Source organism: Petaurus breviceps, unplaced genomic scaffold (genome assembly GCF_028583685.1).
Source record: "Petaurus breviceps papuanus isolate PSGF00001 unplaced genomic scaffold, PetGlider_PUasm1.0 90556, whole genome shotgun sequence".
Taxonomy (NCBI): Eukaryota; Metazoa; Chordata; class Mammalia; order Diprotodontia; family Petauridae; genus Petaurus; species Petaurus breviceps.
The window spans coordinates 2,916,410-2,931,668 of record NW_027187273.1 but is presented as its reverse complement, the minus strand read 5'-3'; positions in this window follow the sequence as shown (position 1 = coordinate 2,931,668).

Genomic DNA, 15,259 nt, shown 5'->3' with positions numbered 1-15,259 from the left:
CCCTGCAACAACAGCACTGTCCCTCACCAGTGGACAGTATTCACTCTCTGTCTGCAGGACAGTCGCAGGCCTTCTTAGCGAACAGCCAGGTTCCAGGACTTCTTCAACAAAAGGACAGTCTTTCACCAGTGGACAAATCTGGCAAAATAACATCAAAACAGACAGACAAAGTACCAGCAAAACAGCCATGTCTCCTCAGTCCTTGGCAGCTCAGGGGGCAGGTCTCAAAAGTCCAGGGCAATTCAAAGCGGCCACCAGCAATTCTCTTAGTCTCTCTCTCTCCACGAGGTGCTGCTTCCAAAAAGATCTTCCGCCTCTCTCTAGTGTCTCTCCAAATCTACATCACCAGCTCCTCCCACTTCAGGACTTTCTTTTCACATCAACAAGCCCATCCCACAGGTGGGATTAACAAACTCTGGGTTTTAATACAATCAATTTGAAAACCAAGCCAATACAGGGGAATCTTTAATTGCCATTACTATCACATCAGCTAAGAGTCTTTGAGGTGCTGGAAATTTAAGCAATGTCACTTATAAGGAGAAATTCTTTAAGATTAAGATTCAGGAAGAGATAAACACTTACTCCAGTATTTGACAGCAAATTTTACTTTATGCTCTTGTGGTTAACATAAATCAAAAAGATAATTATAAAATTAAAGGACATATTTATGATTCTCTTAATTGGTCAAGCTAAATCCCAGCTTCTAAAAAAGCAGGAAGTATTTAGAAAAATTCTCCTTGACAGGACAGTGCTTGAATCCTCTATTGCTTCATTCCTCTCCACTTTCTTTATTTTAAAGAATCAGAAAGTAATTTTATTTCCAAGTTCATTGCATTGTTTTGCATTGTGCCTATCCAAAATTGTAGAATTTGTCAAAATGCTACAATCAGATATGATGTTCTCAGGAGAGCACAACAGATGCTTGGGATAAATGAGCTTGCAAGAGAAAGTTGTAATTTAGGTTCTCCAGAGTTCTTCTTAGCATGTTAAAGTTAAAAGACCCTGGGGTTTAATGAGATGAGCGGAGGCTGAGAAATTTACACTTTTCCCCATTAAATTAAGAAAAGAAACATTTTGCTTTCTGTACTCAAGCTCTGATCATCCCATATTCCCATGCAGGAGCATCTAAGGATGGCAGCCCTCATCTGATTTTGGTTAAAAATGAAAGAGGTTGTATTTCTGAAAGTGATTGTGTTTTTATTTGATAATTCTGGCTATGCCTGTATTTGAAACTGATTATTGATGTGTTGGTGTCTGACTCAGAGGGGGATTTGGAAGTCATGAGAGTGAAACTGATTTCTCTAGGACCTTCCAAATTTTGATGACTAGACACTAGGAAAGTTGTCTAGAAGTGACTCAGGCCTTGATCATGAGGCATTATGATGCAGTGAAGAGTGTTAAATTTGGAGTTAGTGACACCAGCTACATTGATTACTACTTTCTATGACCTAGGGCAAATCACTTAAGTTTTCTGGGATTTATTTATAAAATAAGAGGGTTGAACAAAATTACTTCTGGAGTACTTTTTAGTTCTAAATTTATGATTCTGTAATCTCAGGTTTTCATGCAGGAATGGATAAGAATGCTAAATCTTCCAATCTAAAGTTACTAGTTCAATCACTTTCTCTTTCTAAGTCAGTTTGCTAGCTGTTTACCAACACATCCAAAACAGAATTCTATCTAGTATGTCAAAGTATAGTTATGCAATACAATTAAGTTAAGATTAAGGTTAATAGTGAAGTACCTCAAGTTCCTTTATGAATTACTTTATCCCTTCAATGAACTGTTATTCAATGGTTTTCAAGTGGCCTGTACCTCAGAGGTGTCAGCCTCAAGTAGAAAAAGGGGAACTGAATGCTACATATTAACTTAAAAATAAAATGTTAAAATTATCTATGTTATATTGCATTTTAATTTATTCATGTGGTTCAGGCCTATTTAAGAGTATTCCAGCCATATGTTTGACATCTCTGTTGTACATACTGATATTTAATAAACTCAGTTTTTAGGTTATTTAATATGCTAAGTACTATACATATGATGCTATAATATGTAATACTATGTAGAGACAATATAGTATTATAATACTATAAATAGGCAGAATTCAGAAAAACTGGGAATACAAAAAAAAGGTTATTTTATGATGGGAGTTACCATAGAAATGAATGAAATTACCAAAATGAATGAAAATGCATATAAAATAATACATGGGTTAAAAGAAATTAACTTCATAAGTACAAAATGGAGAGAGATGGCCAAGTTGGAGAGACCTGGGTGATTTAGTGTTCTACAAGCTCAATATGTGTTACCTTTGCTATATGGCAGCAAAAATGAAAACAAACAAACAAAAAACTTGATGTAATCTTAGGCCACCTTAAGAGTCAAAATTTCCAGAGGAAAGAGGGTTATGTTCCCACTATCTTCTGCTATGGCCTTGCTTCATCTAAAATATTTTGCTAATTTGGGGGCATAACATTTTAGGAATACCATTGACAAGACAGAATACATCAAGAATAGGAAAAATTAACTGGAGATATGACATCATGGTCATTTGAAGGATGGATGATTAACTGGGAGAAGATTGGGGGGGGGGTGTAAGGTTTAGGGAGGAGGGAATCAGAGTCGTAAGAAGAACTATGTAATTGGAGGTTTGCCACAGGGATTGCAATAAAGGAGTCCCAGACAACAACTTCCTGGTATATTTCTTTCCCTCTACCCAATTACCCTCACATTCCAGGTAAGCTCCTTGATACTTGGCCCAACCATCGGTAATGACATTTTCCTCCCACAATGTTCTTGTCCCCATAGTAGTCTTTATCCTTTTTCCCTAGTAGTGACTTATCTTATAACATGGTTGGTTGTTTTTGTTGTTCATCATGGCTGGCAACCAACCAGTTGCCTTATCAAACTCTAAGCAATCCACAGAGCTTGCTTCAGACCTCTTCATGGATGTTAGAATAAATTTTTCTTGTCTACTCCTTCCTTCAGAATTCTTCACATACTTAGGGTGAGCATCCCCTTAAGTCACCAATGGGTTTAAAGCTTGTCATCTGTCAGCTAACATTCAATCTGCTTTACCGAGTCTACAAGATGTTCTACTGCGGTGTGACTACTGAAAACACTGCAGTTTCTTGGAGCTACTGGTGAGAGTTGAATATAAACTTAAAGTGTTCTAGCACCACATACTCCCCACCTACAAATGTCTTCCAGGTGAGCTTCCTATTACTACTACCATCTAAATCTCTTTGCTCCAGTCACAGCTCTAGAGGACATGATGGCTGCTATCAAGTATTCATTTATATGACTTCCATTTGGAAGAGGGACAAATTTTCTTCTGGTTCATCTCAAAAGGCAGAACTAGGAATAATGGGAGGAACTTGAAGAGAAGGTTCCTATCTTCTGTCTTCAATTAATTCTATTCGGTTTTATCTGATCAGAGAGATGGCTACTATGAATTATGGCAACTCAATCCATTCCAACCATAGCCCTGCTTGACTCCTTTTTTAAAAATATTGACTCTGGAGTCATGCTTTGCAGTGCCATGATTGGCAAAGCAACTAGTGACATTTTGCTCCCAGCAGCAACATAGTTTCCATCTATTCTTTTCAAGAGGAAGCACCACCATAGTTTATTAGTTGACCTTTAAATGTACTCGTATGATATACTGTGGCATCCAAGAGAGAGTGAGGAAAGCAATGCCTACCAGTCTTACTCATTGTGACAGCTGTCTTTTCAGTAGAAATCTCAGTGGACAGATGCTGAGCACCAGGTTGGGCTGGAAGGGAAGGACAAAAGCATGAGGAGTTTGGATCCATCAGCCAATATTTATTTATTAAGTGGTTAACATATGCTCAGCCCTATTAGGTGTTGTAAGAGAACATGTTTTAAAAAGTATGCTTCATATAGTCAGAAACAAAGAAGTTTTTAAATTTAAATTTATTTATTTACTTTTAGTTTGCAACATTCAGTTCCACAATCACTAGAGTTTCACATTTTCTCTCCTTCCCTCTCCTCCTCCTTCCCCCTCATGGCAGTATGCAATCAAATATAGGTTCTACAAATACCTTCACATTAAACATTAGTCAAGTTGTAAAGGATTATAACCAATGGAGTGAGCCATGAAAAAGAAGGGATAAAACAAAACAAAACACACAAGAGAGAGAGAGGAACTAGTTTGCTTCAGTCTGTGTTCAGACTCTGTAGGTCTTTCTTTGGACGTTGATATCCCTTTCCATCATGAGTCCTTTGTCATTGTCTTCTAACCTCGTATTGCTGAGAGGAGCCCACTCTTATCAAAATTAGTCATCACACATATCATGTATGTAATTATGTGCAAAGTTTGCTCAGTTCTGCTCCCTTCACTCAGCATCAGTTTATGTAAGTCTCTCCAGGTTATTATGAAGTCCGTCTGCTCCTCATTTCTTATAGCTCAATAGTATCCCATTATATTCATATAACACAACTTGTTTAGCCATTTCCCTATTGATGGGCATTCCCTTGATTTCCAAATCTTTGCCACCACAAATAGAGCTCCTATAAATATTACTGTACTTACAGGTCCTTTTCCCACTTCTATGATTTCTTTGTGATATAGCCCTAAAAGTGGTATTGCTTAGTAAAAGGGTTTGCACTTTTTTATAGCCCTTTAGGCATAGCTCCAGATTGCTCTCCAGATTGGTTGGATTAGTTGACAACTCCATCACCAGCTCATTAGTGTTCAAATTTTTCCACATTCTCTCCAGATTTTAATCTGTATTATAAAAATAGCAGTTATCAAACTACTTGGCTGAGGAATAGAGTAGTACATCAGTGGAACAGATTAGGTACATGAGGCACAGCAGTCAATAACTATAGTAATCTACTGTTTGATAAACCCAAAGACCCCAGCTTCTGGGATATGAACTCACTATTTGACAAAAACTGCTGGAAAAACTGGAAAATATTATGAAAGAAACTGGGCATAGACCAATATCTTACACCATATACCAAAATCAAGTCTAAATGAATGCGCAATCTAGGTATAAAGGCTGATACTGTAAGCAATCTGGGGAGAGTGAGGAATAGTTTACCTGTCAGATTTATGGAGAAGGGATGATTTTATGACCAAACAAGTATTAGAGAGGTTTACGAAATGTAAAATGGATAATTTTGATTACATTAAATTGAAAAGTTTTTGTACAAATAAAGTTAATGTAACCAAGATTAGGAGGGAAGTGTAAAATTGGGAAAGACTTTTTACAACCAGTGTCTCTGATAAAGGTCTCATTTCTAAAATACACAGAAAATTGAGTCATATCTATGAGAATACAAGTCATTCCCCAATTGATAAATGGTCAAAAGATATGAACAGGCAGTTTTCAGAGGAAGAAATTAAAGATATCTATAAGCATATGAAAAAATGCTCTAAATCACTATTGATTAGAGAAATGCAAATCAAAACAACTCTGAGGTACCACATCTCACTGGCCAGATTGGCTAAGATGACAAAGCTTTTTTTTTTGTAAGAAAACTAGAGTTTACATTTCTGTTCTCCTAGGTACTGCTTGTGTGATCTTGACTAAGCCTATTAATTCTCCTAAACCTCAGTTTCCTCATTTGTGAAAAAAGATGAAATTATACTAGATGATCCCTACGTTTCCTTCCAGCATTTTATGATTCTATGGTGTCATGGGATCTCTTGTACCTGAAAGTCCATGTGGAGATGGCTTTCTATAGGTTTGGTTTCCCTAAAATGCTTCTTAATGGTTCAAAACATTTTGAACATTCTCTAACACCTTCCACCAGACCTTCTGTCTTTGTTGGAGATGTTCTTCCTACATAGACATGAGGCTCCATAGTGTGGTAGAAAGATCACTAGATTATTCTAGAGTTCTGGGCTGGAATTTTGAATCTAATAAGCTATGTGACTTTGAGCAAGTCCTTTCATGTCTCTAGATTCCTTAGTTTCCTGATTAGTAAAGTTAGGGAATGAGACTAGATTATCTTTAAGATCAATTCCAACATTATGACTTAGTTGATGTAGGTTAGACATTGAATAGAGAACATAGGAAAGTATGTAAATTAAAATACAATTTATTTCTGATTGGAAAAAAAGACAATCTTGAGAAGTGAATATGTGTACAATTCTTTTTTTTTCTTTCACTGGACTTATCTTACCATCAAGGAGATAGGAAAGAAAAGCTTGTCAGACCTGAAACCAGTAGAGGGAAATAAAAGATCATTGGAGAAATTGTAGCAAGGTAGCTAAAGACCAAACCTCTCAATGAATAGATTGAAGATTTTGAAGCCAAAGTTGCTGAAGCAGGTTAAAGCAGGTGCAGCAGACAACCAGAGAGCAATGTATGACAAGGTTTATACATAATATTTTTTATTAAGTGAAATATCTTAAGAAGGAAAAATAGTAATTAAATTCAATTTGGCTAAATTGAACAAATATTTTGTTTTATTTTAATGATAAGTTTTATTGATACCTTTTATTTTTAAATCATCATGTTGTCTGGAAATATCTTCCTCACCCCCAAATGAGCCCTCCTATGTATTACAACAAGTGTAATCAGAACAATAGGGATCATCAGTGAGAATTAATCACTTTTTTAAGTGCAAGATACTGTCCTTAGGCCCAGCAACATACAAATGAATGGATGAGAAAATAAATGTATCAAGCATCTAGGAGCTTACATTTGACTAAAATGCTTTTCTTAATAAGATCAAAATTGAACCTTTGTCCAGAGTAAGTTTGATATCTACCTCTGATCTCACTATACCAGTCACCCTGTTGAAGTAGTTCTAGCCCTCTATAGTTTTTTTCATTACTTCACACATTATATAAACATATATTATTTAAAGAAAAATATAAATTGTAGGTAATAATAGAGATGTAGATATACATGTATATGTTATTTAGTATATGTATTATATAGCATATGTATATGCTACATATTTGTATTTTACACATATAATGTACATATGTATTACATATATAATTTACATTTTCCCTTAAAGTCAAAGAAAAATCATAATTACATCCAGCTGCATTTGATAACATTTGAAATTAAATAAGAAAATAACACTTTGTCATCTCTGTTACTCAAAAAGTGATTAAAAATACACAGCACCTCATGAGCTCTAATAAAATGTAAACGAATTGTGATCTGTATTGTTGGAAGGAGTAGATTTTTGCCTTCTTAGTAAAATAAAGGATTCTTAAGGTATTGTAGTGTGATATGGTGCTGTGTTTCTTTAAATCTTGCTCAGGATTCTGTATTATTGTTTCTACTTGTAATTAATGAATAGCTCCTAACATATATATGTGTGTGTTTGTGGTGTGTATATGTATATGTGTGTATACATATACGTATATGTATATGTGTATATACATACACATATACATATCTCCCAGAATGACTTAAATCACCTGCTAATCCATTCTTTCTCATTTATCTATGCCTGAGGAATCTTGAAAGACAGCAACAATAATCAGCAACCAACAATAGAACCAGGGACCACTGTAGCTCTATTTCTCTGACTGCTGATAGATTTGCGGTATCCACTCAGAGGACATAGTCTGAGTGTGTAGAGCAGGTTTTGTGAATCCAAATGGAAATCTTGAGAATGATAGTGACTGCCACAAAGAACAATGAGAGACATATTGCTCCCAGGGTTTAATCCTGGATGGGGGTAAGGGGTGGAGAAGGGAATTGGGCCAATGGTCTGGGTACTATGTAGACCCAGCATTCTGAAGACATCTCTTTCTTAAGGTACAGAAAAGAACATAATCATGATATGAAATGAAAGACTCATGGCTACAACATCCATTGTGCACATTTGAACTTTTAATTAATTGCATTTGTTTTTCCCCTTCTTTTAGATTCCCACAGCTCTCTTGACCCATTTGTCGCAATTATAACTCACTTCCTATGCATATCAACTAAATTGTACTCCTAATGTTCCCATTTCTGCTTCTCTCTTTGACATGAAGATTCATCATTCATTCATCTACAATGGGTTTTAAATTTACAGACTCATACTCTGACTTTGAATCTACTCCCTGATTGGATTGATTCAAATGCTATTCCTCCCTATCATCATGTAATACTTAGGTACCCTGAAGTCTTAACATACTGACTATTAATCCCTATTCTCCTAGTAAAAAAAAAAAAACTCCATGTGAAAAAGCCAACATGGGCATTGCTTCAGTTTCTCTCTAAGGTTTTAACTGTGTGGGTGCTAAGTCAACTGAAGCCTGGTTTAATTGAATTTCTGCTGGACTGTGGACTATTAAACACATAACGTGCTGTGCTGGAGATGGTCTCATCACAACCCTCTTAGATCCAGAGAGACCAGATGGCTGGGGGATAGGCCAGACACAAAACAATCTGCCTTTGAGATCAAGGCCTAATTTTGTGGAGAGAGGCTTTTCAGTGGGAAAGGGATGGATGAAATAACATCTGACACTTTATATGCTCATGTGTCATCACCCACCAGGCTCTCAGCCCCATTTTCAATATTTCTAACAATGACCAAAAAAATAGAAATAGACCTGCAAAGGTTTTGTCATGCAATGCTCATTCCACAGTTCTCCCACTGATCAGTTCATTACCAGAAGAAGGGGAGGACTGAATCAACAGTCAGCCATATTCTCTGCATTCACAGAGAATTATTAATGCTCTGTCCAAGTCTCTCCTGAGTCACTTGGTTTTTATAGATGCTGCTGCTGAACATCATTTGGATGGGTGGGATGCCCCTGTCACAAGTGAAATCTGCCATCTCCTCCAAGGACTTGATTTGCAATCCGCAAGTGACAGAGCTTTAAAAGTAATTTCCTGCAGTAGCCCATTAGCAGGGCATTAATGCCTCCAGGCTCCAAATACAATCAGCAAAGCAAGGAGGTGCTTGGCCAAGTGGCATTCATTATCAGGATGAACTAAAGGAAATTTCATGACTTGGTGAATATTTTCTAGAGACTGGAAAGTTCTAAAGAGTGAACTAACTGTAGATAAAGCATAGATAGATAAATAGATAGATAGCAGTTATAGATAGATATATCTACATATATATATACACATACACACATATATGTATATATTTATGATGTAATATTTAAATACTTAATATTACATATATATATATATATGTGTGTGTGTGTGTGTGTGTGTGTGTGTGTGTGTGTGTGTTTGTGTGTATTTAAACATTAAATAACTCTGTTAAGTGGAATTGGGGAGGGGGGGTTTAGCTTCTGTGGTTGGGAACAAATGGAAGATACTCTCAAGTAATGTTACCAGAAACACAATTCATATAATTTCTTTTAAAAATGTCACTTGTATTCTAGCATGCTGAGTTGGAGTTGTACTTCCCTCTCCCACAAACTTCTGTGAACAGTATACTATTCTCAAACATGGAAAGCAAGCAGACAAAGGGGAAAGCATAGAACTAAGTCATAAACCTGGTTAATTTGCTTAAAGTCTGTTCTTCATAGCCCTTATTTCCATCTCCCTCAACTCATTCTCTTCACCACTCCACCCAACTTTTGATCCTAAAGCTATGATCTCTTTCACTGTTTTCTCTGGAATGTTTGCTCCATAGGTAATGAACTAGATTTCATCTTCAGTCAGCTTCCTTGGTTACCCTTTCAAGAAATTTCATTCACCTCTCTATCCCAACCCTCACATTTACTCATCAAAGTAAGGGAATTAGAATACTTTTTAGTCTCTATTGCCACTTCCAAGTCCTCCCTCTACCACTACTAATCTGTATGTAATCTTTTCTCTTTTAAAGTTAATTTTGTCCACATTTTTCACCCAACCAAAATGGTGGAGCTGTTGTCTACAGACCTCCAAGATGCTCTCCTTTCTTGCTCAACTAGTTCAGTGCTGAACTCATAGTCTTTCCCTCCTTACCAATTCCTGCCATCAAAATGAGGGAATTCAACATGAATATTGATGCTTCCTCAACTTACTTATTTCATATGATTTACTCATCCACCTCACTACAGCTACATGCAAAGATGATTACACAATTGATCTTGCTATCACCCATAAATGTTCCACATTTATGTTCATGAAGCCTTAAATTCCTTTATCTAAATCACACTCAATTGGCAATCAACCTCTCCTGTCTTACAACCCCAAATTGTGTTCATCCTCACCTCAACCTCCAAACTCTTCACCCCATGTTCTTTCCCAAGTCATCATTCTTGTTCAAACTCTACTCTTGTCCCTTTTTCATCTTCATCCCTTAGTAAAACAGGTTAACTTTATACTGTCTTGCTCTCTCAAGTCATTATTTTGGATCTTACCTTGACAAATACTGGCCTTCAGTTACTCCCACCATTCACTACAAATTTACATTTTATGATCTCAACTGGACATTCACTGAAGCAAGGAAATCCTTTTATACCTCTCTAATCATTTAAATATCCCAGTCTCAAAGTACTATTTCCAAACCTTTTATTCCTTCCCTCCTATCTCCTCAAACTAGTATGATGCATATTTGTACCTTCTACTTCTAAAATTCTAGAGATCCTTGATCTAGGACTTAGTCCAGAAAAACACCCCTCACACATTCACATCCATCTTCTTTTTTTCTGGAACCATATTTAATTGTGACCAGCTGTTTCATTTCTAGACCCAACTCCTATCTCCAGTCTGATGTCCCTACCCTGTCCTCTTATGAAAACACTCCATGTCTCAAATTTTCATACTAGGAACATCCATGTCTCATGTCAAATGCAACCTCTCTCTTGCTGTGTGTGACATAAGAAGTGGAATAATGGACTTCTGAACTTCCTTATAAAACTACTGCTATACATAGTATTAATCCATATTTATCTTAAGTTTCCCTATGGTGTGGACTATTCTGAAGGTATGGTATGAGTCTACTACCCTAGTTTTACACATATCATCTCCCTACTCCATTGGAGGAGGTTTTTAGACTGCCATAGTTCATTCCTTTATGGAAAAGAGGCCCAGGCTACTCCTTTTCACTCTAGAAGACTTAGTTAGAAATGGGAGGTGTATGTGTGTTTGTGTGGAGTGGGAATGGGGGAGAGGTAGAAGGCTGGTAGAAAAGGGAATATGGTGCAACTTTCAAAACTAGCAGCAGAGTCCAGAGAAGTCAGCATCCTAGTTTTTCCCTATTTATCAAAAGGAAGCATGTTGTTATATTTTGTTGTTTTCTAGTGAACCCATTTGGAGTTTTCTTGGCAAAGACACTAGAATGGTTTTCCATTTCCTTCTCCAATTCATTTTCAAGATAAGGAAACTGGGTTAAGTGATTTGCCCAGGGTCACACAGCTAGTAAACTTCTGAGGCTGGATTTGAACCCAGGTTTTCCTGACTCTAAGTCTAGAGTTCTATCCAATGCACAGCCTACCATGACCTGCTAATTTATGCTTCTTTGAATTTTTTCTGGGTGATTTTCCCTCCTTACTTCTCAATTTAGCAGATTCCTGGATGTTGAGATGGCAAAGGGATTTTCTTTTGGCAGGAAAGAGCAAAAACAACAGCAGTCATACCTAACACTTGCTAGAAAGTTGTTGCAGAGTTGTTTGCATTGTTAATGAATTTCACACTTTTTTCATTCAAAAGAACAATTAATAAGATGAATTTGGGTTTTGACCTTTGCAACAGAGTCTCTGGGAAAGTTAACTACCATATTAAGGTGAACTGAGTTCTTAAAGAGTTTTCTGACTCTTTTGGCTAAAGAAAAAGCTGTTGCACTTTGCTCTGATATTTGTGTGTATAAATGTGGAATGTTTCTTGAAACATACTGCTATTAGTAACTGGCAGCTGAACAGCAGAAGTAGAAAACAACAGATAAAAATATTAACCCTAAACTGAGAAGGAGTTAAGGCTGAGGTTGGACAGAAGAAAATCCTGCTCATGTATGCCAGTTGTTTGGGAAAATAGAAGGGCAATACCATTGTTTTATGGGAATTTTTATATCTGATGAAACTGTTGAGTTGACTGAGAAGAATATGTAAAAAGCTCTATAAGTTGTGAACATGTTGTGTTCGTTTGTGTCAGACACTTTTAGATTTTTCCTGCTACTGCTTGAAAAATTATTTAGAAGATAACTCCCCAACTACCACCAAATTGTGGGAAACTTAGAAGCAATGATTTAAGGAGCAGCATAACATCTCAACAGATATGTGTAATGGAAATGCAAATTTAAAGATCTTCCCTGCCCCTAGGCTAAAGTGCACCTGGAGCCTGGGGTGGGAGGCTTGTTTTTCAGTAGATACTTTTTGATTGGGCAGTGGGTCCAGAAGATTGTTACATTCTCTGAGCCGGGAGAAAGCTATATAAACCCTGATTTGAGGCTTTGTTTTGGGGCTCACTTTGAGAAGTGTTCTGTGATTTGATCAGATGAGACTCTGGGAAGCCGTTGTTGAGAGCCCCCCCCCCCAGCTTTGAAAAACCCAGATTTTGATTTGGTATGGATGTTATAGTTGGGCAGTTTTGGAAACCTGTCTACTTGATCTGTTTCTCTGTCTTGATATTTCTGTCTGTATACTCTGAAGTTCGGGGTGCTGACCTTTTTCCCCTGAACTAGGTAAACAATACATACATGACTGATTAAAGTAAGCTTGTTAACCCATTTTGAGTTGCTTTCCTTTAACAAAGCAGATCCAAGAACCTGTGTTGGCAGCCACCCTGGGGATGCTTGGGGTGCTTGCTGCTACAATATGTTTATGATCATCTTATGATCTTGTTTCCATACATCGAATTGGACATACATATATATATATATATATATATATATATATGTATGTATATATATGTGTGTGTGTGTGTGTGTGTGTGTGTATAGTGTTTCCCTAAAGAAGGAGATTGAATTGGTGTCACATTAGAGAGAGGCGTGCTGGTGATTGAGCAGCAGCATCACTTCTGATAAACAAGGGAAATTTTTCAGTCAACTGTTTACTCAGTGTTCCTGTATGACACATTGAAACAATAATAATGGCTGCCAATGGCAATCTAAATATTGAATCAGTACCAGGTGGTTAGAAAGAAGTATTAGGACTATGTGGAGATCTTAAAGTATTCTAGAATGCAAGCTCCTTGAGACTAGAGATTATTTCATTTTCTGTTTTCCCAGTGCCTGACATTTTGCACTCTGGGGCCTGCAATGCACCCAGAGATTTTTAACCTTTCCACTCTTACTCTCCTAAGACAACCCTACAATATTCTGCAGTTTTTGAAGCGATATCAAATCAACTGCCCTAAATCTCCTGAAAGAGATATGAAAATCTACTTCTATATATACCCACCTCATCACTGAAATCATCCCCCTCTCCTGCCACAAATCTCTCTCTCTCTCTCTCTCTCTCTCTCTCTGTCCCCACCTTCCTCTCCTCCCTCTCCCCTATCTATCTAGATGTACATCTAGATAGATACATATAGTTCTATTCCATTATTATCTAAGTTCCTTAAGGACAAAAATGATCTTTGTTTTTATATTTGTATCCCAAGAATTTAACACAATTTTTGGAACACAGAATTTGATTAATAAAGGTTTTTTCACACATTCATTCATTCCTGGCAGGCATTTTATGCTTCTGGATTGATATTTTTTTAAATGTAGTGGCAGTGCTCTTCTGAAGCCTGCCCTCCTCCTTTGGAACAAGGTTCCCTCACATAATTGACCTCCCTGATACTCCTTGGATTGAGTAAAGATATACCTGCATGGGTTATAAGTCCTGGAGAAAAAATTCACCCATCATCAACCCAGGAAATCTAGACCCAATATCACTGTGTATGTACAGAGGTCCTTACAATGGTCTAGTTCAATGCCATAAGCAGTCCTGAGTCTAAGAGGAGCACTGAATTCTTCTAACGACTTGGTTAGTGGAGGATAATGTTCCAGTATATATCATGGAGCCCATTTTAATTTAATTAGAGGACCCTTTATGGACATGTCTCTTGAACTGTGCATATACAAAATTGAGGGTTGAAAGGGAAGTTGAGAGAGTGTGAGGATTTCGATTGTTTTCCTACCCCATTAAGTCAAGAAACTGCTAGGGAAGCTTAGATCCTCTGAGTCAACCAGTCATAGTGAGACATATATTAATGGTTTAAAGCCCCTTTTCCCGCCCACCAAGGAGTGTGTATATCAATTACTCTCCAGTTCCTTACACTTCCTTCCCAGTTCCCAGTATGAATCAGTACCAGTTCCTGAAGCTGTCTGTTTCTGCAGAAACAAATCAATCAATAAACATTTATTAAACACCTACTTGTTAAGAGCTATGCTAAGTACAAAACAAAAGTTTTCCTAATTTTGATTCCATATTCCATCAAAGATACCAGCAGATTTGGCCTTTTTCCAATCTTCCTGACTGTCCCTTCTTATTGTGGGTATCTTTCCTAAGCAAAATTTGATAACTTCACTTTCTGTAGTAGCTCCTGTCTTGTGGAATTCTTTCTTCAGTGTCTTGTGGAATTCGTTTTCTCAGCATTCTTTTTTGGCAGCATCGGCTATCATCCAGGCCTAGAACTAAAAGTCTTAGGCGTGCTCCTATTTCCCAAGCCACAGCAAGGGGTGGGGTACCTGCGGCCTTGAGGTTACATGTAGCCCTCTAGATCCTCAAGTGCAGCTCTTTGACTGAATCCAAACTTCACAGAACAAATCCCCTTCCTAAAAGGATTTGTTCTGTAAAATTTGGACTCAGTCAAAATACTGCACCCAAAGACCTAGAAGACCACATGTGGCCTTGAGGCCATAGGTTACCCACACCTGGTAGGCAATATGTAACCCAATTCCTTAGTAGTATGACCTCCCACATTCTCCCTTACACTAAGGATATGATAGGGAGTCTGCCTCAAATTACATTCCTGTCACTCAACCTGTATGAAGACAGAGGGTTAAGAAGGCAACCTTTCTCCTGGAAGGTGACTGGATTTGTAACCTTGAGCAAGTTACTTAACCCCAATTGCTTAAAAAATAAAAAGAATTAGAAGTGTATGTGTTCTAAACCTGCCCACTCTTCCTGGCTAGCATCCTGATACTGCTCCTTTTGTATATAGACGTTTCTATACTAGAAATCTCTCTACTTATGTTGTACTCAGTTAATTGGTAGTCCCTTGATTCCGACATCAGAGATGGGAAGATATGAAGTAAGACAATACTCCCTATAAAACCCTCTTCTTCTTCTTCTTCTTCTTCTTCTTCTTCTTCTTCTTCTTCTTCTTCTTCTTCTTCTTCTTCTTCTTCTTCTTCTTCTCCTCCTCCTCCTCCTCCTCCTCCTCCTCCTCCTCCTCCT